This window comes from Protopterus annectens, chromosome 4.part0 (genome assembly GCF_019279795.1).
Source record: "Protopterus annectens isolate FY-2018-M chromosome 4.part0, PAN1.0, whole genome shotgun sequence".
Taxonomy (NCBI): Eukaryota; Metazoa; Chordata; order Ceratodontiformes; family Protopteridae; genus Protopterus; species Protopterus annectens.
Window position 1 is genome coordinate 1,312,712,201 of NC_056733.1, and position 25,294 is coordinate 1,312,737,494.

Here is a 25,294-nt window from a genome sequence, read left to right on the forward strand (position 1 = left end):
TGTGATTACAGGGACTCTGCATTCTTTCTGTATAGATATGGGCTCTTTAGGGGGTGGGGGGGTAAAGTTAGCACTGAACCTATCTGCCAGGATGTTGGGAATATCAGTTGGTTCTGTAATTTTCATGCCGTTGTGCTGTAACTTAGAGCAGATCTGGGTGTTGCCATCGAGATTCTTGACATAGCTATAGAATGCTTTGTAGTTGTCCTTAGAATTAGTGGTGATTTTGTTTTCTTAGCTGGCTTTGGAGGATCTTATAAGGGATCTCAGCTTCTTACTGAGGCTAACCAGGGAGCTCCTCCACTCATGGGATTTTACTCTCTTTTGCAACAGTTTCTTCCTTCTGTTGTACAGTTTGCTTATGGCAGGGGGCCACCAGACTGGCTTCCTATATTTGGAGGATAATATCTTGGTTCCGTTTGGGATAGCATGATCCATGCACTCGTGTAAGTGCTTATAGAGTGCATTTCTGTAGGATTCAGCAGTTGTAACTGTATTGTCCATCTGCATGGGTGTCATGAAGTTCACCACTTCTGTTTTAAGAAGCATGAAGTTGGCTTTGGAGAAATTTTTACCATGGTTTCCTTAATGGGGGGTGGGGGCGGGATGTGGATATCAAGGGTGATTAGCTTATGGTTGGATCGGCCCAACGAGGAGTTGACTTCAGGTGTGGAACATCGGTCACTCATATTGGTAATGACTAGGTCTAGGATATTGTTGCCCTTGGTGGGGGTGTGGATAAGTTGATCCAGGACATTGGAGTTTATGAATTGCAGAAAGTGTTGAGCTAAGGAGTTGGTACACAAGTGGTTTGCCCAGTTAATGGTGGGGTAGTTGAAGTTGCCCATTATTAGGGTGTTTGGTTGAACCCTAATATTTTCCAGTTCATCAAGAAAAGAGGAGTGGGAATTTTGGGGCATAGTGGGATCTGCAGCAAGCTACAATTTGGATTGCAGTTTTGCCCAGAGTTAGTTGCACATGGATAACCTCGGATGCATTATGCTGAGCAACTAGCCTGGAGGTGTGGATATTCTTAATGAATATGGACACACCTCCGCCTTTGGTGTTTCGGTCCAGGTTACATGGCCAAAAAGTGTGGTATGAGTTATAGCCCGGTAGTGCAGGGGTGCTCTCTGGAGCCTTGAACCAGGTCTCAGGCACTGCACAGATATCGATGTTCTCCATTTTAAGGAGTGCCTCGAGTGAGTGCCTTTTGAGATTTAGACTTCTAGCATTGAGTAACATTGCCCTCAGTTTTTGCTTGCCTGTTCATGTTACGGTGGTGAATTTGTTATTTGAACCTTGCCTAAAAAAGGCACTATAGGAGCAGCAAGAGCCTTAGCCAGTATCCGGAATCCCCAGGGGCAACAGGTGCAGGCCATGTGTGGCAAAGCATCATGGTCTGTCGACCATGTCATCCCAGGCAGACAGATACTGGATCCCCTTACAATGACACCAGAAGCTTAGCCAATTGTTGAAGTCAATCATTTTGTCCTTGTACTGCGGTATCATTCTGGGCGATGGCAGAATGCTACTCAGGGCTAGGGTCATACCTGCCTGGGCTACAAGACTGGAGAGCTCTTCCATGTCTCTTTTCATGTAGTCCAGGGAGGTACGTCTCAGGTCATTCACCAACATGGACAATGACAGAGTCATATTTGTACTTGATATGGAGTGACCTGAGTGCGTGGATTATGTGGTGGATCCTGGCACCCGACAGGCAGCTGACAGTAACCTTCTCCTTGTTAAGCCTGGTGAGTGGGACATCAGTGTGCCTGACTATAGAGTCACCTATGACTAGTGTGTTGGGTATGTTGTTTTGCCTTATTGGCTGTGGTTGAGTGGCACACTAAGTCTGTGGGCTTTGTGTCATTTTTGGTTGTGTTGGGGGATGGAGGTTGCTTGCGTTTCTGCTTTGGAGGTCTCTGTTGCTTAGACAGATTATTATTGAGAGCCTCCACGAATGTTTTTGTGTTACTATGTGTGGATTTTTGTGATGTGGATTTAGTGAGACTATGTGATGAGTGTAGTGTGATGTAAATGTTTACCTTCTCCTCATGACTGTCAAGTTCAGTCTTGGTTGGAGAGAGCTTTACCTCCAGTTTGGCTAAATAAGTGCACCTCTCACAGGTTTTAGTGTTGGGTGGTAGGAGGAGAGGGCTGTCTATGTACATGAGGCAATTTCTACATTGCCTCAAGATGCCCAGATTCATCAGATAGACAGGAGAGAACACAGGGAGCTGACCCTTGGACATGCCTGAATAAAAACTATTTTCCTTTAGATAAGTGAGGAAAGTGAGCACAAGAGCTGTTTTTCTCTAAGCAGGTGATAATAAGTACAAAAACTGTTTTCCTCTAGGTAATGAGGACAGTTGAGTGCTATAGTAATTAGTAGCTTATATAAGTAGTATATAGAGCAATCTCAGATCCTGGTCTAATAGAAATGCTGCACATTCATAAATCAAATGCTATAAGGTGCACTCGCTGTAGTGCGCTCAACCTAGTATGTGACATCAACAGTACTTGCTGAAGAGACAGATATGTCTCACAGAGGTTACCGCTCCTCTGGAACAAACTTCCAGTTCAGGTGAAGCAGAGCCCCTCGCTGACCCTATTTAAGTGTAATTTGGATGACTGGATGGGAAATCGCAAATTCCCCTGGGAGTTTCACCTATGCCTCTCTTGCACAAGGGCATTAGTTGCTGAATTAGTCACGCTTTTGATATACTTGGGAACAGGGGTTGTACTTGGCTAGGCTTGTAAAGGCCCTAGGGCCATTAGCCTAGTAACCTATGATCATATGATCATATTCCATATCCTTCAGAAAATGCATGCTAATGCAAACCTGTTAATCTGGTACCATTCTAAAGTCAAAGAAAAAAAGTCTGTCTGATTTAGGACCATTGCTCTTTAATTTCATTTTTAGTAAACAATACTTTCATTCAAGTGTTGTAGTTGAGAGTGTGTAGTTGATTGCTCTGCTGGTAAGATCATATCCTTGTTACCTCATGGTTTAGGGTTTGAGACTAGTTGCCTGTCCATGGTGGTGAAGTTCCTTTTTTCCTCTCTCCTCACTAAATCATTAAAATGTTTCAGGACAGGTGGAGGTGGATGCCTTGTGTATTTGGTTCTTCTTTGGGACCCCTATTTCATAGGCTTTCGTTTAAAAAAAAAGGAAGCAGAAGGGACATAATAATTGGGGTGGGGGGGGGCTTTAATGGGTTGTTTGTCTTGAAGGCTTATTTATTGACTACTCTGCATAATCCAGGGCCTGTCAAGTGTATGTGAAGAGTCAGGCTTGATCCTTAGGTTTTGTTTCACACTGTTAGGCAGCTCTCACTGCTCAATGTTCTGTGGATCCTCTCACCACCAGATTTCACAGGATGGTCTGGTATAACTCTTAAGTGTTGCATGTTCCTTGCAGCTCCACATTAAAAGGGTCTATCACATATTTTAAACTGAATCCATGTCAATATACACAGCCATATCAATTCAGCAGATACATTTCTATAAGTAACTATTTATGTATCCAATGAGCTTCCTGATTGACTTTGATATTGTTAGTCAGTCTTCCACAAACGTACCCATTTGTTCCACATTATGAGAAGTAGTGTTCCACATTTTAGAGATGAAAAGTTGAGATGTATGTGGTTTTGCATGCAATAATTTAATTGCTTTACTTAAGCTGTTAGATTTAAGAGAACTTTATTTAACAGGCATTTTGCACATTAATCATGGCTGTTTTATTAAGTATAACCTATCTTTTCCCCCTTTTCAGGAGAGATTTGGTTAAGTAATTATATATTAAACAAATAAATAAACAATGAAACCACCATCCCCAACCTTAAGGTGCAATAAAAATTATATACAAACACACACACACACACACACACACACACACACACACACACACACACACACACACACACACACATACATACACACACACATATATGTGGGTCTACTTCAGAAACCCGAGTGCTCACTCACCCGACTTCCAAAACACCGAGACGAAAAGGCTGACAACTGCACAACACCGATGTCCTAGAATACCAACTTTCCACTCCAGGTAAGTAACCACTTCTCCCCCCACAACCCCCATGTGGGGGACTGCACCCCCCACACTGCTCCAACCTAATACACTAAGATTGCACTACCGTGGGGTAAGGGGAAAAGTTCAAAAGGATGGCCAAGCGCAAGCGGTTACTTACCTGGAGTGGAAAGTGACTCACTGAATATTTAGTTCTTCAAACCGTAGTTGGCTGACACCACTTCAGCGAAAGACCATTCCAATGAAAGCATGGACTATTGTCATTCTTTCCTTGGGAAACGAACCACTTGGTCACCAGGAAAAACACTTCAATGTAAAGAAAGTAAACCCACCCAAGTGGGGGGCTTCACTCGTCACACCTTCCTTAAATAAATATACCAACACTGAGATCATATTACACTGGGGAAAGGGCAAAGTTCACTCTGGTAGTCAAATGTTTGGTTTCCCAGGAAACGAATGTTGGTAGTCCGTGTTTTCATTGAAATGGTCTTTCGTTAAAGTGGAGTCGGCTAACTACAGTTCAAAGAAATGAATATTAGGTGAGTGTGTGTGTGTGTGTGTGTGTGTGTGTGTGTGTGTGTGTGTGTGTGTGTGTGTGTGTGTGTGTGTGTGTGTGTGTGTGTCTCTCTCTCTATATATATATATATATATATATATATATATATATATATATATATATATATATATATATATATATATATATATATATATATATATATATATATATATATATATATATATATATATATATATATATATATATATATATATATATGTATATATATATATATATATATATATATATATATATATATATATATATATATATATATATATACATATATATATATTTATATATAGATATATATATAGATATACACACACACACACACACACACACACACACACACACACACACACACACACACACACACACACACACACAAATGGGTTTATGTCGGATTATCGAGTTTTCAGAAACTCAAACTTAAAGCATTTTATGGAGATTGCAGTACTGTGGGTATCGGCGAATTTACCCTTTTCTCCCTGTAGTGCAATCTTGTAGTTGGTCTATATAATTTGCAGGGTATGCAGGAGGGTGCAAAATGTAGATGTTTCTTTCGAGTTTTTGAATATTCAGTTATATGTTCTTGACCATATGAAGTTTGATTTTCCAAAAACTCGATAATCTCACATAAATCCATATATATATATATATATATATATATATATATATATATATATATATATATATATATATGTGTGTGTGTGTGTGTGTGTGTGTGTGTGTGTGTGTGTGTGTGTGTGTGTCTGTGTGTGTGTCTGTGTGCGTATATACGGATCTACTTCAGTAGATCGACTTACCTGAACACTGCAGCCCAGATACTTGAGACAAAAGCACCGAAGAGCCAAGGATACTGAATGTACAAAACATTGGAAAGTCACACCGGGAAAACAGTAAGTTGTCCAACACCACCATGAAAACAAACCACACTAAATTCAACCCATCCACCTTGTGGGGGGGTTTGTCCCCAGACTCCCATGTCGGGAGCTTTGCTCCCCCCACACCCATTACTTAAATATACCAACTCTGAGATCACACTACAGTGTGGAAAAGGGCAGAGGTCACCATGTTGGCCAACCAACTCTTTTCCCATGTTAAACTTCACATTTTGCTGTTTGGTATCCTGGTCTGTTCAGTGCTTTCATCTCGGATATCTGGGCTTCGGTGTTCAGATGAGTCAGTCTACTGAAGTAGATCCATATATATTCACATGTATATATGGATCTTTGTCATTTCCTTGAATGTTCATTTGACTGAAAAAGAAATCAGTGTACTCAACTCACTGGAAATTTATTTGAATAAAAACTGATTTGACTGAATCAGAATAGACAGAAAGCATTCTATACAACAAATATACTGTAAAGACATTTTTTGAAAAGGGGAAACCCTTGCAAAATTGCGGAGAAAAGAAAAAACACCATGCACAGTAAATCAGTGCTGGAACACAAAAATATACATAACATCTGGGAGTATGACATGGCGGTACCATAACCAATCCACATATACTCTTGTAGACAGAGTTCCCTGATAAGTCCTATAATTAGAAACAACACAATCATATACTGGCCGTAGTCTTCTAAACTTTTCTGTCAAGTGTGATTCAGTCAGACAAGATTTCAGCCAAATGAATTTTCAGTCAGTTGTCTCCTCTTTCCTTGGGATCCTAATTTTGTGTTAGAAAAGTGAGCACTTGTTCTATTTGAACTAGCTAATCTGGCTGACTTGAGGTTCTTAACATGGAAAACAGTTTTACTGATTGCTCTGACCTCTGCAAGAAGGGTATCTGATTTACAAGCTCTTATGGTGAATCAGCTCTACCTCATTTTCCACAGGTACAAGGTTTCATTGAGAACTAATCCTTCTTTTATGCCTAAAATGGTATCTGAGTTTACTTTAAGTCAAATTATTCATCTCCCCATTTTCTTTCCTGTACCTAAAAATGAGGTAGATAGGATACTCCATACTGTGGCTGTCCACAGATAACTCAGTACTATCTTGACAGAACTAAATCTTTTAGATCGTTGGATCAATTGCTTAGTTCTTCTGAAGGTAAGAAGAAAGGACAACCTATGTCAAAATAGGCTATTTCAAAATGGTTGTCTAAGGCTATTACCTTTTGTTATACTCAACATGACAAGTCTATTCCAGGTAGGGTCAAGGCCTTCTATACCAGGGCCTTGACTTCATCTATGGCTTTTTGGAAAGGGTTGGATTCCAGAAGTATTCTAGAAGCTGCTTCTTGGTCCTCTGTACATATTTTTACAAAGCATGATTCCTACTCTAGGTCTAGATCAAGCTTTGCTAGGACCATTCTCCAGGGGCTCCTGGACCCTTCTTCTCCCACTTCCCAATATATATTTAGCTATGGTAATCTACCCATATAGCTAAGGTTACTACACCAGTGGTCAGGATGAAGAACATAGTACAGTTGTGTACGTCAAACTTACCATAACATTAGATTTTCATATGATAACTACTACAGTAGTCACTCCATTCCTCTATCCCTCCCCCTTGCTTTTTGGTGTTTTATTTATATCAGGGTGTGGTCATTTATTTTCTGTTATTCCTAGCATTGTCTTTTCAGTATTTAGCCTCCCTCTCTTTGCTGGCAGGCAACCTCTGAAAGGCAGATGCAGTCCCTAAACACTTTATCCCATGCATATGTCCCCTTATTTATGGTATGATCCCACTTATTCTCATTAGGAGTAATATATTGTTATCTACTATAGGATGGGTGCGGCCAATCTGTAACCAAATGGGATAGATTATTTCTTAAAATGGTCCACAAGGGCAGCTAGCCTAGTACTTACCTATGAACGTAAAACAGGACAGAGAGCTGGCCAAAAAAAGTCAGATTAAATCCTCCAAAGATGCACCCAAGACTAGAGATGAAAAGCAGTCTACATTCTTGCAGTCAGTTACTGAGTTGCAAATGGATGTTTTACCTGAAAAAAAATTACAGAGGCAGTCTGTGAATGACTATTTATGGGGGTTCATACAGACTGTTTCTCATAAACGAAGATCTAGGCTTCTGAGTCACCTACTTCCTTTGGTTTACTATTTCCTCAATTATCTTAATCAGGGCAGTAGACAGATGTCAGTGGCCACTTATTTATAAACTCCTCTGTAGATAATGGTAGATGGTCCATGGCAATGTCTACAAGACACCTGGAGTGATAATTACAACCACCAGAAGAGACCATTACAGCCTATATCCTCACTGCATTAAAAAAAATGTTGTGGGGAATACACGAATGTAGTTGAATTAGATGATGGGGATGGGTTTTAGACACAGAGACAGAGGGGCCTTGAAATAAGGATTCAGGATCAGGATTAGCAGTGTTGGGTAAGAGGCAGTTTACTAAATATGGATGGGTGACTATGGTTTTTCACTTTATGTCAGTGGCCATTGAAAAGGAACCTCAACATATTTTGCCTTAACTGACATATTTCTTAACCTTTTGTCAGGCTCAGTCATTAGCATAGGGTTGGCCTAGCTGTGATACGATAGACGCTTTGCATATTCAAGGTTGTGAACAGATCCATGAAAAGGGAGCAGCACCATGCTAACTCATGATTGGGATTCATGAAAGATAAACCAAAGTTATCTAATTCAAGGGGTGTTGATGGGTTGGGTGGTAAGCCCAAGTTATGTTGGGTTTTCAACATACGCAAGTGCTTTTGGCCTTCAAGCAGATTTTCCCATCTTTTTCTCAATGTGGAAGTAGACACTTCGTTACCAAGCTTTGAGCCAAAGCAGGACAATTTGTGGGTAGGGTGTCTTCTGACACAGTCTTGAGACAAGTTTCAATCTTAGTTGATTAATCAGGGAGAGGTATAAACTCATTCTGTGGATTTCAAAAGGCACATTTCTTTTGTGGTTAGCGGCAGAAATAAATGTACTCATTCTCCCATTAGGCCAAGGCTGTTGGCTACTGTGTTAAATGAATACCTGGATTGTCAGGCAGTATAAGATGTATTACACAGTTCTTTTAAAGGTTTTTCTATTAAATCAAGTCCAGCTTTGGCAAAGGTTTATGCAGACATTTAAGATCAGTTGCTGGTACAGAAGATATAGTAAGAGACGTACTGCACAAAGATATTCAGGCTGGAAGGGTATCTAGATTATGGCTTGCCTTTTCAGTATTCAGGATTACCATCAATCATAATGATTAAATGTCAATAAATAAATAAATAAATAAAGAAGGAAGTAGAATTTTATTTGTTGCATCACCTGTTGTTTTCACAGGAGTGTTGTTAATGATGGTGTTTTCAAGCAAGAGTCTCCAATCCAATATATGTCTTTATATGATCCTATCCAGATCACTAGGAGGTTTGATGACCCATGGTGGCAAAGTTGAACATTGAATTGGTGTTTTGTCTTTTACAGATTTGTGAAGAAGACTAGCCACTGCTGGGCATGCAATTAGATATTATTTGCTGGTTTGATATGGCCATGCCTAGGGACTGTACAGTGATATGTGCCACCTTTCAAAGTTTGGCACAGCGCTTCACTGGTATTGATAGCAGAGACCACCCAAACAGTGAGCATTGCATTGCTTTAATGACTTTTTGATAATGGGGAGGGTGTGCTTAGAGATTATGTAGGTATGGTGCAAATCTTCCAGCTTTGTCAGGAAGTTGGGCTGCCCCTTGCTCCAGGCAAGACTGAAGGACCAAGGACAACCACAAAGCATTCTTTAGTTATGTCCACAACCTCAAAGGCAATACACAATTATATGCAGATCTCATTGTATATGGAGCCATCAATACTGAGCCAGAAGACATAGCAAACCTCCTAGATGATAAATTCAGCTCCAACTTTACCACTCTCTCCGCCTCAACCTTCCCTCAGGAAATATCATCAATTATAACTCCCCTTATTTTCACTAGGGGAACAGGTCCTTAATGCTCTCTCTAAGACCAAAATCACTGCATCAATAGACAGCATCCCAGGATGCCTTCTAAACAGCAGAAACATGACCTATCAGGGCCTCTGGAATTACCATTTAACTGTAGCCTCCAAACAGGTTTCATGCCTCATAAATAGGGAAAGGCAACTGTCATCCCTCTGCACAAAGGTGTGCCATCTGCAGACCCTGGAAACTACAGATGCATAAGTCTCATTAGTCTTATATGTAAAGTCATGGAAATAATTATCATGGAAATGATCACCAGAGATATAGTAAACCTCCAGACACTGGACCCAAACCAGATTGGTTTCTTCAAGGGCATATCATGTCTACTCAACCTGGTGGACTTCATTGAGAAGGTCACCAAAGCAATGGATAAGGGCAAAATTGTTCACACTTTCTACCTTGATTTGGCCAAGGCTTTCAGCACAATACCCCACTCGGGCATTGTCCACAAACTCAAGAGGTTAGGTACAAACCCATATGTCACCTGTTGGATAGTCAACTGGCTCACAGAGAGGACCCAGGAAGTTATAATTGGGGAGTCCACCTTTACAAAGAGGCCAGTCACAAGTGGAGTCCCTCAGAAACTAGTCCTTGGACAGCTCCTTTCTGGCATTTACTTCTTAGAAGTCAAGGCCAATGTCAGTGGTCTCTGGCTGACTAAAGTTGCAGATGATTGCAAATTAGGAGCTGTCATTGAATCTCACACTGACACAAATGTTCTCCAGGAGGGGCTGACACAGACAAACCACTGGTGTCAGAGCCATGGTCTAAAACTAAATGCCAAGAAATGCATAATAGTATCCTTTGGGAAGTCATACATCTCTGGTAACTATCATATTGAAAACACACCCCTTTGACCCAGTAGTCAGGAACTTGGGGACATACATAGATAGTAATCTAGCCTTTAACCATCATGTGTCTACAGTAGTGAGGAAATCATTCTATGTTGCACAACTTATAAACAAAGGTATGGCATCTAAGTCCAAAGAAGTCATTGTTTACCTGTATTCAGTATTCATCAGACCTATCATTGAGTACAATGCCTCCTTTGGTATGTACCTAACCAGGCATATCCAACAACTGGAATGTCTACAGAGGTTCCTCACTAAAAGAATACAGGGCATAAGTAAAATGTCCTATGCAGACCACCTCAAGGCCCTATCCCTGTATTCTGTCTCTTACAGACTTTTGAGGGAAGATCTATGCCTAGCATACAGGGCATTGTCAGACCCTACTCTGATGGACCTCCTGCATATCCAGAAAACAAACAGCACCAGAATTACCTGTTCTAAAGACTTAAACCTTGCCTGTGATATAAATAGGACCTGCTGGAGAGAAAGTTATGTATCTCAGAGACTACCCCGTCTATGGAACAGGCTCCCCACCCATGTGAAGCAGAGTTTCTCCCTAATCCAATTGGATGGGAAACCGGAAATTCATCCCTGGTTTGGCACCTATGTCTCTAATGGACACAGGTAACCTGCAAATGGTTCATCTCCCAGGCCCATGCATACACTTATCAAGGATATCAAAACTTGTCAGAGATTTGGGATGCATGTGTAGGTTTAAAAAGAAAGGACCTTGTGGTTGTTAGCCTAGTAAACACCTATGAACCTATGAACTATGAACTCATAAGGCTTGATCAGGGCATTGGTATTCTTGGGCTTGGAGATTGATGCTGTTTGGCAATCAGGTTGCCGCACCCTACTTAAGGACAAATATCAGGAAATGTTTAATTGCAAAAATGTGAGGATTAGAGTGATTACGGAGTTCTCAGTTTTGCATGCAGTGTTGAAGTTCCAAGTAGGGGATCCTTGGCTTAGCTGGTGAAAAGGGGGGTTGGCAGAAGTATAGTAGTACAAAAGTCACCGGACAGGTGAAGGAAGACTTTTACTTTGATATACATTCCAGACAGTTTATAATGGGATTTCTTGGTCTCAAGAAGAGTGGGTATCCTCAGATGTTTTACAGTTATTTACAGATGTTGCTAGAGGAGAGCATGGTATAAGGGCCTATTTTAATGGGTACTGGCTTTCTAATTCAAGACCACCTTCATGGTCAAATGAAAGAAGAAAGGGTGTCACACTTCTAGAGATCACACCTATCTGGGTGCTGCTGATGGTGTGGCAGGAGGAAATGTATAACAAGAAGACCATCTTCTGTTCAGATAATCAGGTGGTAATGAAACTTTTAGTTAAGAAAACTTCAAAATCAAGATGAGTTTTGTCAGATTTAATGTCAGTAGTTTTGCACAGTCACTGTATGAGCTTGTAATTCTCTGCAAAATATATTCCTGGCAGTTGCAATGCTTTAGCTAACAGTATTTCTTGCTCACAGATCTTCAGGTTCTGTGGATTGGCACCAGAGGCTTGAGAGACCCCTATTCCTATACCACTGGAAGTATGGATGACTGTTGAAGTGTAGTGCATACGTTATGGCAAAATTCATGGGCTCCCAGTTCTAAAAAGGATATGGGGCAGTACTTAAGGCTTTTGTGCTTGCTGCATGGGTTTACTATCAGAAGACAGAGGTTAGTCTTCACATTTACTAGCGCACTATGCAGCATCTGTTTGGAAATGAAACAGGCAATCAGATCAGTCAGAGTTTGCTGGTCTGTTGGTTAATGTTGCTGTGTTCCACTCTGCTGGGACAAAGCTAGTACTTACACTGTGGTTGAAGAGAGTACCCACTGGTTATGCTAGGTCCTGTCCAGACCATTTAGTTGGCAGACTGGGATGTTATCTGGTTCTGCAGAGGCTGTGTTTTTGACCATGGAAAATGCACTGTGTGGAGATACTAGGTAAAGAACTAGTGACAGATATGCTTTGGGCTATGTCTGCTGGGGACAGGGGGTGAAGTTTGCCCCACATCTGTCAGCTGCCAGGTTGGTGATGCCCTCAGGGTCAGTATGAGTGCTACCATCCACTACTAGTTTGGCACAAAGCTGGCCCTTCCCTTTTAGATTTCTGATGTAGCTAACAAATGTCTCTTAATTATCTTTAGGTAAAGATGCTATTTTAGCTTTGCATTTGGCTTTAGACAACTTTACAAGATAGCTAATTTGCTTGATCAAGCTGTGGAGGGTATCCTTCCTCTGTTGAGTCAGATCTCTCTTGTTCTTAAACATTAATTTCCTCCACTTGTTGTATAGCCTATTTATGCTTGATGCCCACAAGGGTGGCTTGTTTCTCTGTGAGGACCTTGTTTTGATGTTTTCAGGTTCAGCTGACTCTATACATTTGGATAGGTGTTTATACTGGCCATTTGTGTAAGCCTCTGTATAGCAGTCATTGCTGATAGTGGTAACAGAGGTTATGCAACTATTTATGGAATTGCTTATGAGGCTATAGTTTCCTTTGGAGAAATATTTAATCCTTTCTGCTCTTGAGGGGGTGTCAAGTACGATTGTTAATTCAAACAAGATTGAATTTTGATGTGACAGGGCAACAAAAAGGGGTTAGTGCACAGACCCCCTATGTCGATGAGTACTAAGTCTAGGACATCTGAGCCTCTTGTTGGGGGGTGCAGACTATTGGTTACAGAGCATGTGTATTAACAAAGTCCAGGAACCTTAGGGTGAGTGTGTTTGTGCTCATATATGACTCCTGACTGATGGAAGGATAGTTGAAATCACACATGACCAAGGTGTTTGGCTGTATAGTGAATTACTCATGTAGGTTCAAGTAGGCAGAGTGGTTTTTGTGGTTCATGGTGGGGGACCTATAGCTAAAAATGATAATAGCAGTGGGTTTTAACTACAGTTAGCTGGACCTGGAGTAACGCTACAGAGTCATACTGTTTGACCAGTCCTGAGCTGTATTTGTTTTTAATGAAGATATGTACACCTCCGCCTTTGGTCCTTTCATGCGCATTTTGATATTGGAACATGTGGAAGGCATTGTAGCCTTGCATGGCTGGGAGGCTTTCTATGGCCTTGAACCATGTCTCTGTGACTGCACAGACATGGGCATCTTCCATGGTAAGGAGTACTTCCAGTGAGTGCATTTTCTGATTTACACTCCTTGTATTAAGCAGCATAACCTTCAGTTTCTCTAGTGGATGTCTTTACAATTGGAATTTAGTTGTTCTGACACTGCCTAAATAGGTCACTTTGGGGAAGGCAAGTACCTTTGCCAGTAACCGAAAGTCAAGAGGTGACAGATGAAGACCATCCGTGGCAAAGCAGCATGATCTGTCGACTATATCTTCACAGGCTGGCAGCTACTGGATCCCCCTGGATTGACAACAGAACCTAAGCCAATTGTTGAAGTCAATCATATTTTATTTTGATTAAGGCATCATCCTGGGTGAAGGTGGAATGTTGCGTAGGGCTAGGGACATAACTTGCCTGGAACAGATAATCTGAGAGCTCAGTCATGTCTCTCTTCATATACTACAGTGAGTTATGTTTCTAGTCATTCACTGCTACATGGGATATGACAGAGTCATAATGGTACTTGTTGAGAGACTTGAGTGCATGTGTGATCTGACAGACCCTGGCACCTGACAGGCAGCTGACCGTGAACTTCTCCTTGTTCAGCCTGGCAAGGAGGACATATGTGTGTCTCACTATGGAATCACTTATGACAAATACATTTGTATTTGAGGTGTCTTGCCTTAGGGGCATATTGGCTGAGACACTGTTGTGTGTATTATTATGTGTAGTGGACTTTGTTTGGTCTGCTGTGTGCAGTAGGTTTGCACTTGGGAGGTCTCTGATCTTTAGGTAAGTTTCCAGTGAATACTTCTGCATATGTGGGTTTATGTGTTGTGAGCTTGTTATGTGCAAGAGAGTGAAGTGTGTGTGCTGGCAAGAAGTTTGATTTCTGGTTCATTGTTATGTGAGAGAACTGATTCCAAATTCATAGAATAGATATGGCTCTCACATGTTGTATTAGTTTGGTTTAGCAGTTACTGGTTGTCAGTATACATGAGGCAATTACTACATTACCTCAGGATGCCCATATCACTCAGGCTGCCTGGAGAAATGGTGGGAACTGTCCATCCATTATAGAAGGTCAATACTGTAGTAACTAGTGGGGAGTGGGCTAGATGGACCACGTTTTGCTGTAAGACTAACAAAAAGTGTCTCTTATATGGAGGGATAGGGGTAGAAAAACGTGTCAGTGTTTCACAATGCACAACTGAGTTGTTTGAAGGGCAGCAGTGCAAGCTCTGTGCAGCTCCGGTAAACTGAATGCAAACCCAGCCAAACATGACACTGGAAAACAAGCAAAGTTACATGATTTTAAACAATTAAACAAAAGGAAAGGCAAAGACTGAGCCTTATTCCAACAATCCCTAACTCAGATTGGTCCTTGGCTGCACGCTTCTGCCACAAGGGTGCAGGGGGGCCTTTTTAAAGTCAGAGGGCTGGTTGTAATGCTCAAATGATACCCAACAGTCTAGATTCATCAAGCCTGAGTTGAGCCTGTGCTATAAAATGCAGAAGTACTATAAATTCAAAGTGCAGATAATCATAATCACAACAGCAGAAAAAAACAGTTTAAATAAAGCAACAATTCAGTAGAATACCCCAACAAGAGTTTAGATAACAAACCTTCCTAGTGTGAAACAAGTGGTCTGGAACCGAAATGGTTAAACCAGAACTAAGACACTGTCAGAATAACAGACACAATAAGCATTCAACCAACAATCCCCAGCTTAGAAGGGTGTAGACTATTCTCTCCTACCACAAGAGTCTACACCACAAACCTAACTAATGTAAAATAACTGGTTTGGACGCCAAGTGCTTAAACCATAACAAAGACACTTATAACAACAGGCACAATAAGCATTCAACCAGCAATTCCTATCTCAGAAGGGCAGAGGCTACAATCTCCTCCCACAAGAGTGTAGACTACAAACCTTCTTAATGTAAGACAACTGGCCTGATGCCCAAGTGCTTAAACCAAAAATAAGAGGCTTACAGTAACAGTTACAATTTAATGCCAGTGACATGTATTTTAATCAACTTACATGCAGCACGTCATGGTTAGTAGGCCCTGTGTTACCTGATGAGAAAGCCCTGTGGTCTGTCCAGCTACTGCATGTATCTGGTGAGGTTCATGCAAAAGAGAGCATTATACTGTATTACTGTTCTGTTGTGTCTGACTACAGTGCTGTCATACAATCTGGAGAGCTGAATGTGATAATGTGTCTTATGACATGCACCATTCATATGTACTAGAAACATTAAAGAGAAAAGTTATAAAGTAAGGATACACATTGCAGTTCCTGACTTCATAACCCTTACAAGAGAATACACTAGAAAGTACTGACATGATGATGCCATCCACTGTACAATTTGGTAAGGCAGCTATAAGTGACAGCTACAATTATCAATTCAACAACATAAATGCAGATATACTAGGTGCTAATGTAGCGATACACCCTATGCATCAGATACAATGCTTTTGTATCCCTGAATCCAAAAGAGAGAAAACAGAGATGTAGCATTGTTATCATCACTTGCACAGGGTAATGGGGGTTATCAGGAGGCCTAGGCTGACCCAAAGGTCAGTAAGTGTGTGTGAGGGAAAAGGGGAAGCAGAAAGCCTGTGTGTGTCTGTAGGGGTCCTGCATGTGAAAGTGATGTGAGAGTGTCTGCCCAAGTTCACTGCTAGCTCTATGTCTTGGTTTGTCAGACAGGTATGAGCCATGCTTAGTTGAGGTGGCAGTTCATTGTTGTCACCCCTGACTACAAGTACTGGCTCTGTGAAGAGCTGCACTGGCACTTCCATGACCAAGGCCAGATGCAGTGCTGCTGCCTAAGCATGACTGATATCTGCTGGATGTGCTCCCTTCTCAGGAATGTCCAGGACCATGACCCCATGGCCCCATGGCCTTCCATGTCTGACTGAATGGCACACTCACTGATGGACCAGCAGAAGTACTGCCACTATGGGAGTGTGATTGGTCATGGCCACAATGGCTATCAGCAGATGTTGTGGCTGACCTATGCCCATGAGTACACCGTTCACCTCCAACGAGACATTCCATCACAGACAGTGCTTGTTCCATGACAGACACCCCTTGGTCCATCACAGATACCCCTCATTCCAATGTGTCGTTCATCTGATCCTGTGAATCGGTAATACGATGGAGGCAGTCATGCATGTCAGACTGTGCAACATCGACAACCCTGAGCATTTGTCTGGAGTGCCTTTTTGAACATTTCTGTGCCTCCATGATGGCCATAAACATATGTTAAGTGACATAAGAAGAGACACCTACACCAGGTGGAGGAGGGACAGCAGGCCCAGTCCAAGCACCCCTATCAGCCTTCCTGTGTGACATCTCACCAACACTTTGGCTAAGGCCAGACTCAACAGGCACTGAAGCTGCAGTAGCCACACTTCACTGATCAGTATCCTCACCCTCCACCTGTTTTATATCTGTGAGCTCAGTGGACTGGTTAGGCATAGGCCTACTGGCTGTGTCCAGGGGAAAAGAAGGGGGTGGCTGAATGTCAACCTCTGTGTCAAGTTCAACCTCTGCACTCCCTGACTGTGTCTCAGTTTTTGCCAGCATCATCATCAGTGTCTAATGAGATACTGACATCAGGTGTCACAGGGCCCACACTTCCACTGTCATGAACACCTGTGATAAAAAGGAAGAAACACAGGCATACATTAATATCTGCACTACTACTATGGTGCAATATATGCTAAACAACTAACAGTGCTGTCACTATTGCAGACAGTGCAGCAAAACACACAACAGGTCTAAAATGACACATCATGATATTTCTATAAATTGATCTGCAGTACTTAAATAACTTTATTTGGCTTAACATCTGCAGGAGGCATATGTCGCTGGATTCCTGACTGTCCTGAAATAAGTTAAGCAAAAGGTAAGGGCAACATCATCACATTTAACAGTAAGACAGGGGGTACTTCATGTACTTCTCTATATCTTTATGAAGTGTATGTTCAATAAGAATGTGTCTGACAACTCCAAACTGAGCTTATTACTCTACCAATCCTCAATCCCTACCCCCCAGAAAAAAGACACATGACACAGAACTAACTTTTATTTGTATTGGTTTACCATACAACAGTATTCAAATGGGTAAAACAAAGCCTACCCGGAAACTTTTCATGGGACTGAGAAGAAGTGGCACCCAAGTTAATGACATGTTGTGGGCCACTCTGCTGTGAGTTATCCTGTTGTAGAAGATTTGCCAGGAATTCCTTATTGGGGGTGAGAAGTGGCTCTGCAACAGGTCCACCCCCAGTTACCCTCTGGTTTTGGGCAACAGCAGCTGCATGCCACTGTAAAGAGATGATCATGTCAGTGGGCTGGTGGTGCACCTGCTCATAAGTCTAGCTGTGGCCGACCATGGAATTTATGTTAGTAATGATCTGCTGCCATAGTCTCAGCTTTTCTGGCATATTGGGATGACTCCTTCCCAGAGGAAAACCCCCATGTCAATGGAGCATATTATACAGAACTTTTATTCATCTGGGATTTCCAGGGATGTAACAGGATACTGCAGGACTTGTGAGAAGTGCCAAAAGGTAGGCAAGGCAGGAGACAAGGTAAAGTCTCCTTTGATGCCTTTGCCTGTGATTGAGGAGCCATTTCAGAGGTTAGCTATGGATATTGTGAGGCTACTGAGTACACCAAGTTCCACAGGGAAGAAGTATATCCTAGTGGTAGTAGATTATGCTACCAGATACCCTGAGGTGGTGGCTCTGTCCTCCATTGAGGCAGAAAAGGTGGCAAATGCTTTGTTAAAAATTTTCAGCAGGGTAGGTTTCCCAAAAAGAATACTGACTGACAGAGGTACCAATTTCACATCAGACCTGCTGGCTTGTCTATGGAAGCACTGTGGGAACAAACACCTAAATACCACCCACTACCATTCCCAGACTAATGGTTTGCTAGAGAGGTTAAACTCTACAGTAAAGACCATGCTACGGGCATTTGCAGAACAGTTTAAGAGGGAGTGGGACAAATATTTGCCTCATCTATTGTTTGCTTACAGAGAGGTGTTCCAGGAATCCACAGGTTTTTCACCCTTTGAGTTGCTGTATGGGCACAGGGTGAGGGGACCTCTAGATTTGATTCATGATGAGTGGGAGGGTGAATGTGAATCCCACATGGAGTCTGTTGTGGCATATATCTTAAACCTCAGGACAAGGCTCAGGAAACTCATGGGCTTGGCCCAGAAGAACCTGGCAGACGTCCAACAACAGAAAAAGGTCTGGTATGACAGGAATGCTTGAGCTAGAGAGTATGCTGTAGGGCAGCAGGTAATGTTTCTCATTCCTGTCAGATACAACAAGCTGCAGGCAGCTTGGGAGGAACCCTTCAAAGTGGTAAGAAAGGTCAGTGATGTTAACTGCCTGGTAGAACTGCTAGGCAGGAGGCAGGGGCACAAATTATACCATGTTAACAAGATGAAACCTTACAATGATAGAGAGGCCCTTGTGCTAAGTATTTGCAGTAGAAGGGAGGAAGAGATTGAGGGGGATCTATGGCTACAGGGAGCCAGCCAGCAAAGTCCCAAATTACTATGGTGGAGCCTAGGGTTGCAGGCATATGACAGGACAGTTCAGCACTGTACTGGGGTCAGCAATGCCAAGGCAGCTGGGATCTCAAAACAGAGAATGGGGTAAAGTATTCCCAGATAGGCTCATCCCTCTCATGCAACACTCCTCAAGGTTCACTTGAAAAACTATCTTCAGTCTTCGAGGGGGGAAGAAATGTGATGAAAGGAGATACTGCCAGCACAGCTATCTGGGATTTTGTAAATGGTTATGTGTCATTTGTGAATGTCAACATGCTTCATGTAAGATGTTGTGTTATGAATGTATTAGAACTGTATGTCATGTATACATCAAACAAAGTTTGTACAGACGTGTGTTGAAAAAATATTTTATAAAGTACTGAGCTTAAAAATGGATCCACACTATGCCTTACTCAAAGAGAACAAAAATGTACATACACTAGTGTAACTGTTTAAATGTATATATTTCAACAGTAGAAACTGGAACACAGGAGGTTAACTTCATTCCAGCAAAACTTCAGAAAAATAGCTGAAATTAAATTACTTTATGACAGCAAGAGACAAGATGTCTATACTAGGGAGCACTCTGTGTTGTCTTGAAAGAGAAATAATTACTAGGCCTGAGATGTGGACATGTTTTATTGTTTTATGACTTCCAACAGCTGCACATATCTGAGGAAAAGCACTTGTCTATGTATTTTCACAGGTAGATGCTAAATACTGCCATATTCCAACAGTGGGTTTTTTTACCCGAGATAGTCAGATGACAAGAAATGATGTCATTCTACAAGCAGTAATATTTGAGATATTAATTTGAGAGGTCTCTGTGAGAGAGAAAGCATTTTATATTCTGTCTTGGACCTGACACCATTCACCACACACCTGTCTTGCTGTTCTAATTAATTAGGTGTACTAGGGTATAGTAATTCTGTTAGATATAGTTAGGAATATAGCAAGGCTTAATTTAGATGTTTTTCTTTGTTTATTTGAGACTGTCCTGCAATGTTGTTTTAAACATTTCCTGTGATTTTGAACTCTGATGTCACTGTAAATATATATTTAGTATTGTATTGATCTTTTATTATTTATTATTAAATATATTTAAATTTTCATTGCGGCTGATCTGTCTAGAGATATTTAAGTTATGAGAGTACTTGCATATTTATTTGGTGACATGTGTGGGCCACTCCTAATAGCCTTGTTCTTGGTCAAACTACCATTTGTATTGATAGTAACATTACACAGTAAGATTGGACACCCTTTGTTAAGGATGTTAAAGTAGCTGATAAGGAGTCTCTTGTGGCAGTGATAACTACTTTATAGTCTGGTAAAAGGGGGCATAGCTAGTAAACCTGTGCCAACCTTTCACTGATATGTGTGTGTGTGTGTGTGTGTGTGTGTGTGTGTGTGTGTGTGTGTGTGTGTGTGTGTGCGTGTGTGTGTGTGTGTGTGTGTGTGTGTGTGTGTGTGTGTATGTGTGTGTTTGTGTGTATGTGTGTGTGAAGTGTGTGTGTGTGTGTCATCAGCTATTTGGGCAGGGACGCAAAGCACTGGTTGAACAGAGAAGGTGCTGGAGGTCTTGGCTTGACCACTCAGCTGAGATCTCAGCTCTATAGCTATGCCAGTGGGGAGTCTTTTTGGGGATCTGGAGAAAGAGGGAGAAACCAGCCCCAGACTGACAGTGGTCTCTGTGTGATGTTAAGGGAAATTACACTTGATGCAGAGAGCTGCTTCTGGAAATACTGTGTGTGTACCTGTCATGCTCCCAGTGTACATCCCTCACTGATGCCAGTAGTGAGGATTGAGGCTCCTTGATTACTGGTCCAGTGGTGGGGAGTCACAATGGCAATACACATAAGTATCAAATAGCTGAAAAGTAACTGTTTCCAGATAAAACAGTTAATGTAGGCAGTCAGTTTTAGCCACTGGAAAAACATAAAACAGTCTACAGATGAGAAATACTAATAACAGGCAGGATGCAAAACAAGGAGAATAGCAGGAGCAATATATCCTTGTATATGCCATAGCAATAACTAACTGTACTCCCTCCCAAACTAGCGGTCCATTCTAGTTTGTGACATAACAGTAACATTTCCTTGCTCCCCCCACCCACAAAAGAACAGGCACATGAATCATGTTGCTGATAAAACACATTTGAAATGCTAAACATGCATTCAAAGGACCTGTCCCTGAAACATTTGTACATATATATCACACAGCTTACTATTTGTATGTAGTGTCAATCATTTGTGCCTCTGGAATGGTTTGACAAACATAGCCATGCCATCAGTACACTTCTAACTAATGCATACAGATAATGGTGTAAAAGGCATTGCTTCACATTATGCATTAATATATGCCAGCATATGCATTATGTAGGTAACAAAATGTGAGCATATTTGCTGGAGTTCAATAGTCCTCTGTAAAGACAGCTTTGGAAATATTTTGCTTTTCTGAACATGTACCAAGTTTACTCACCATCAGTCTGGCTAGCTATACATTTGACTTTTTATAATGGAGTAGATTATTAATGGATTGCATCTGTCTAGGCTGTTTTTCTGAGATGCTAAGTACAGCATAAGCAGCTGAACTGCATGCTAATCAACCAATCTGGTGGAGCTATTCAACAAGTTATAAAGTAACCATGTAGACTCAATGCTAGTTTTTCCTGTGGATTTTCAAAGTAGTGGCGTACAGACACAGAAAGTCTACACAGACAGAATGTTAGGAACTGCTGCTGCTTAACTACATTTGTATGTGCTATAGTCTGAAGCCAGTGCTGCTGTTGCTGCTGCTGCCATTAGGCTTAGGCTGAGACAGAGAAGAGTTTTCAGGCCACATTTAACTAATCACAACGTACATGACATGGACATTGTAGAGTGCTACAGGGTGGACAGGGACACAATGCAGGAACACTGCATCCTCTGCTTCCCTCAAATCACAGCCACAGTCTTTACCTCCCTATGTATTGTCTGTGTAGTTTGCATCACAGTCAGCCCTCAACTAACACTCTGGCAACTGCTGCATTTACAAGGTAAGTCTTGAACATGTAGTGTATTGTATAATAATAATATTATGACATGGCCATCACGTGGTATAGAAAGCAACTACAAGGTGGGAAATTTGTACAGAAATTAATGTAATGGTTTACTATGAAATGCTCGAAATTTACAACTCATAAATATTAAGTAGGTCCAAAGGTCAACTCAGAAACATCGACAATGTTCTGTCGATATTAATGTTGGCAGCTGCTGTTGCCAACCATACTTCATGTCCCTGCCTTGTGTACGTTCTTCTTAACAGATGGACACATGAATGTTGACATTCCGACTGTCGCTCCTACCATGTTCGAGGAGGAGCCTGTCGTGTAACTGAATTTCAACATTTTGATTGTAAACCTTATGTAACATGTGACAGCAGAGAGTTATTTGACTTGTATGTGTCCATTAGTAAGTAGTAGGCCTCAGGCCTCAAAGCTTCACACATTGATACCTCCCAAAGTAATTATGATCACTGCATGCCCTAAGTTTAGCATCATTTGTTTGTAACATACATTTGGATGGCACAGTAGTGCAGTGGTAGCATTGTCGCCTCACAGCAAGTGGTTCTCTGGTTCAATTATTGGCTCAGGTGACTTCTGTGCAGAGTGTGTGGGTTTCCTCTGAGTATTCCAGTTTTCTTCCACATTACAATGCGTCTGGAGCATTTCTCCTGGGACCTCTGCTGAAAATTGGCTTGTTCCAAGTCAGACTTTCCCAGTAAACAAATGTTAAATAAAAATGTTAAATAAATAAAATAAATAAATGGAAATAATAACAGAGAGAAGTTACAATATAATGAGACACATAGCAGTTTCCTGCTTCACCACCATCACAAGATCAAACATCAAGCAGGATGCAAAACAAGGAGAGTAACAAGAGCAACAGATCCATGTTTGTGCCATAACAGTATTCTGCTTGGGTCCACCCCCTTTGAAAGAATATTATACCCTTGCATGTGCCATGACAGAAACCCACCTTTGCTCCCCACCCCCAAAACAGCAGTCTATGCTTGTTTGTGCCATCCAACCTTCCATTAATCTGATGGCAACTGCATATTTTAGTGTTCTCAGTTAATCCTCACACTTTTTAAGTTAAATGATATAGAATGGCTGACACACTGCATGTCTCTGAGTACTAGCCACATAACTAATGAATGACCAAGAGACACAGAAAGGTAGGACACAGCTATATATTTGCAAGGAATAATCAAAACAGATTGTGTGATCACTAAGTGCTCTACATCAAAATATATTAAATAGAATACATTTACAAATAACAAGTCATGCCTTGATATCAGTGTATATTCAGTTGCACTTGGTTTTGTGAGGAATTACGTCATGTATTTGCTGCAAAGCTGTTTGTGGGGTAAAGATGGATAAATTCCCCCTTCTGATTTCTGGCAATGTATTGCAGTGAGAGTTGGGATCCAGACCTATGTAGTCATATCTCATGTGTACCAACATTTTCTACTGTGTCTGTCATAGACTGATTTTCCTCATTTCAACTAATTGTCCATTTTTTATACTTTTTTTTTTGTTTTTGGGGATGCTTAGCACAAATGGCTTTGGCTATGCCCATCTCATTTGCACGTAGAGTGGCAGTGCACAAACTGGATGAATGGGCCACACATGTAGCAGACAGGACCCAGACTGCCACAAACATACAACAGATGCATTCAATTAATACTATTAGCCATCACACAAACACATTTAATGGCCTCACGCACTGTCGTGCAATGTGTTTGCACTATGGTAAGTGATCCGTAACACTTTCAAGTGTTGCAAAACCAGAAAGTGCACATTCCCAATAAGTGTGATACCTGTAATTAGCAAGAAAACATCATTCTGCATTGGTCTTGACCTGTGCTAGGCATGGCAGGCATTCCTGGGGAGGTTATGAGATTCTGTGCTAAGACGTGGGATGTTCAGGAGTCCAAAGTGTTTGTTGGACTTCTAGTGAATGAACATGGGCCCAAGCTGCTACAGAGGGACTATCGTGGCTTGGATTACAAGGCAGAGGCATGCAATAGTCTGGTCCTGGTTCTGACCAGTGCTACAGTTATCCCCCGCACTGGTGAAGAATGTAGGAATCACTCTGGATGAGAAAGAGGTATACCTTCATCCATTTGATGGAGGAATGTAGGACTGTGGGAACCCTATAGATGTGTATCACTTATAGAGACTACTTGTAAGAGTTAAAAGCTGGATATAGTCAGGACTGATATGCTTCATGGTATTCTTTTCTGTTCTGTTCTGTTTTTTTTCTGAAGCCATTACAGACCAATAACTGAATGTTCAAACCCATGCTGCCAGAGTGGCATGGATGCAAGAGGCATGTGGTATGTATGCATCCAAACAGCAGGGTTATTTTAGCATTAAAAGTTACTATCCATTTACTGGTTAATTATACAGCTGTATCACACTGAGCATTCATTTTTCAACTGTAATAGGAAAGTATGCGTGCATTACTCTGGAGACTAAAACAAAAGTTCAGTATTACAGAGTAGTCATAGTTGTGCCTTCAAAATCCACACTTCCCAAATATACAATACTGTTAAGTTTTCATTGATATTGCAATGTAACATCAGAGCTCTAAAGCAGTGGCATCACTGGCCTGTTGTAAACTGTAATCAGTATAATTGGAACATGCATTTGTGCAATATATGCACACATCAAGAATTGTTTGCTGCGATCTGCAGTATACTAAGTATCTGTTAGGAGCTGTGTAGTCTTAACAGTAAACAAGGTATTTGTTAGGAGATGGTAGTCTTAAAAGCAAAGGTAACAGAAAAGAGTCAAATAATTGTATCAATGTTTTGTATGTCACATGTTAAGTAACTAATGTTCTCCCTTGTTTTTCTCAACCCAACCCTATTCTCTCTCTTTCTCTCTCTTTTTTTTTTACATTTTTTTATTTTTCTTTTTTCCCACAGCACAGTGGGGTAGGCCTGTCCCACAGGATCCTACTGCCCCCACTCCACCAGCTGCAGGACTGCTGCTGTGCAACCTGGTAGTACCCCCCCTCTGCTACCCCTGCACTACTTGGCCCCTTAGGTAGTTCTGCCCCACAGGATAGGCTAGTGGTTCCCTCCAGGAGCAGTGGCAGAGGTGGTGAGTTTATCACCCACGATGAACTGCCAGGGTTGGTGTGTAGGATTGTGCATCACACAGTTGGTACATGTCTACTGTGGATGGAGACACT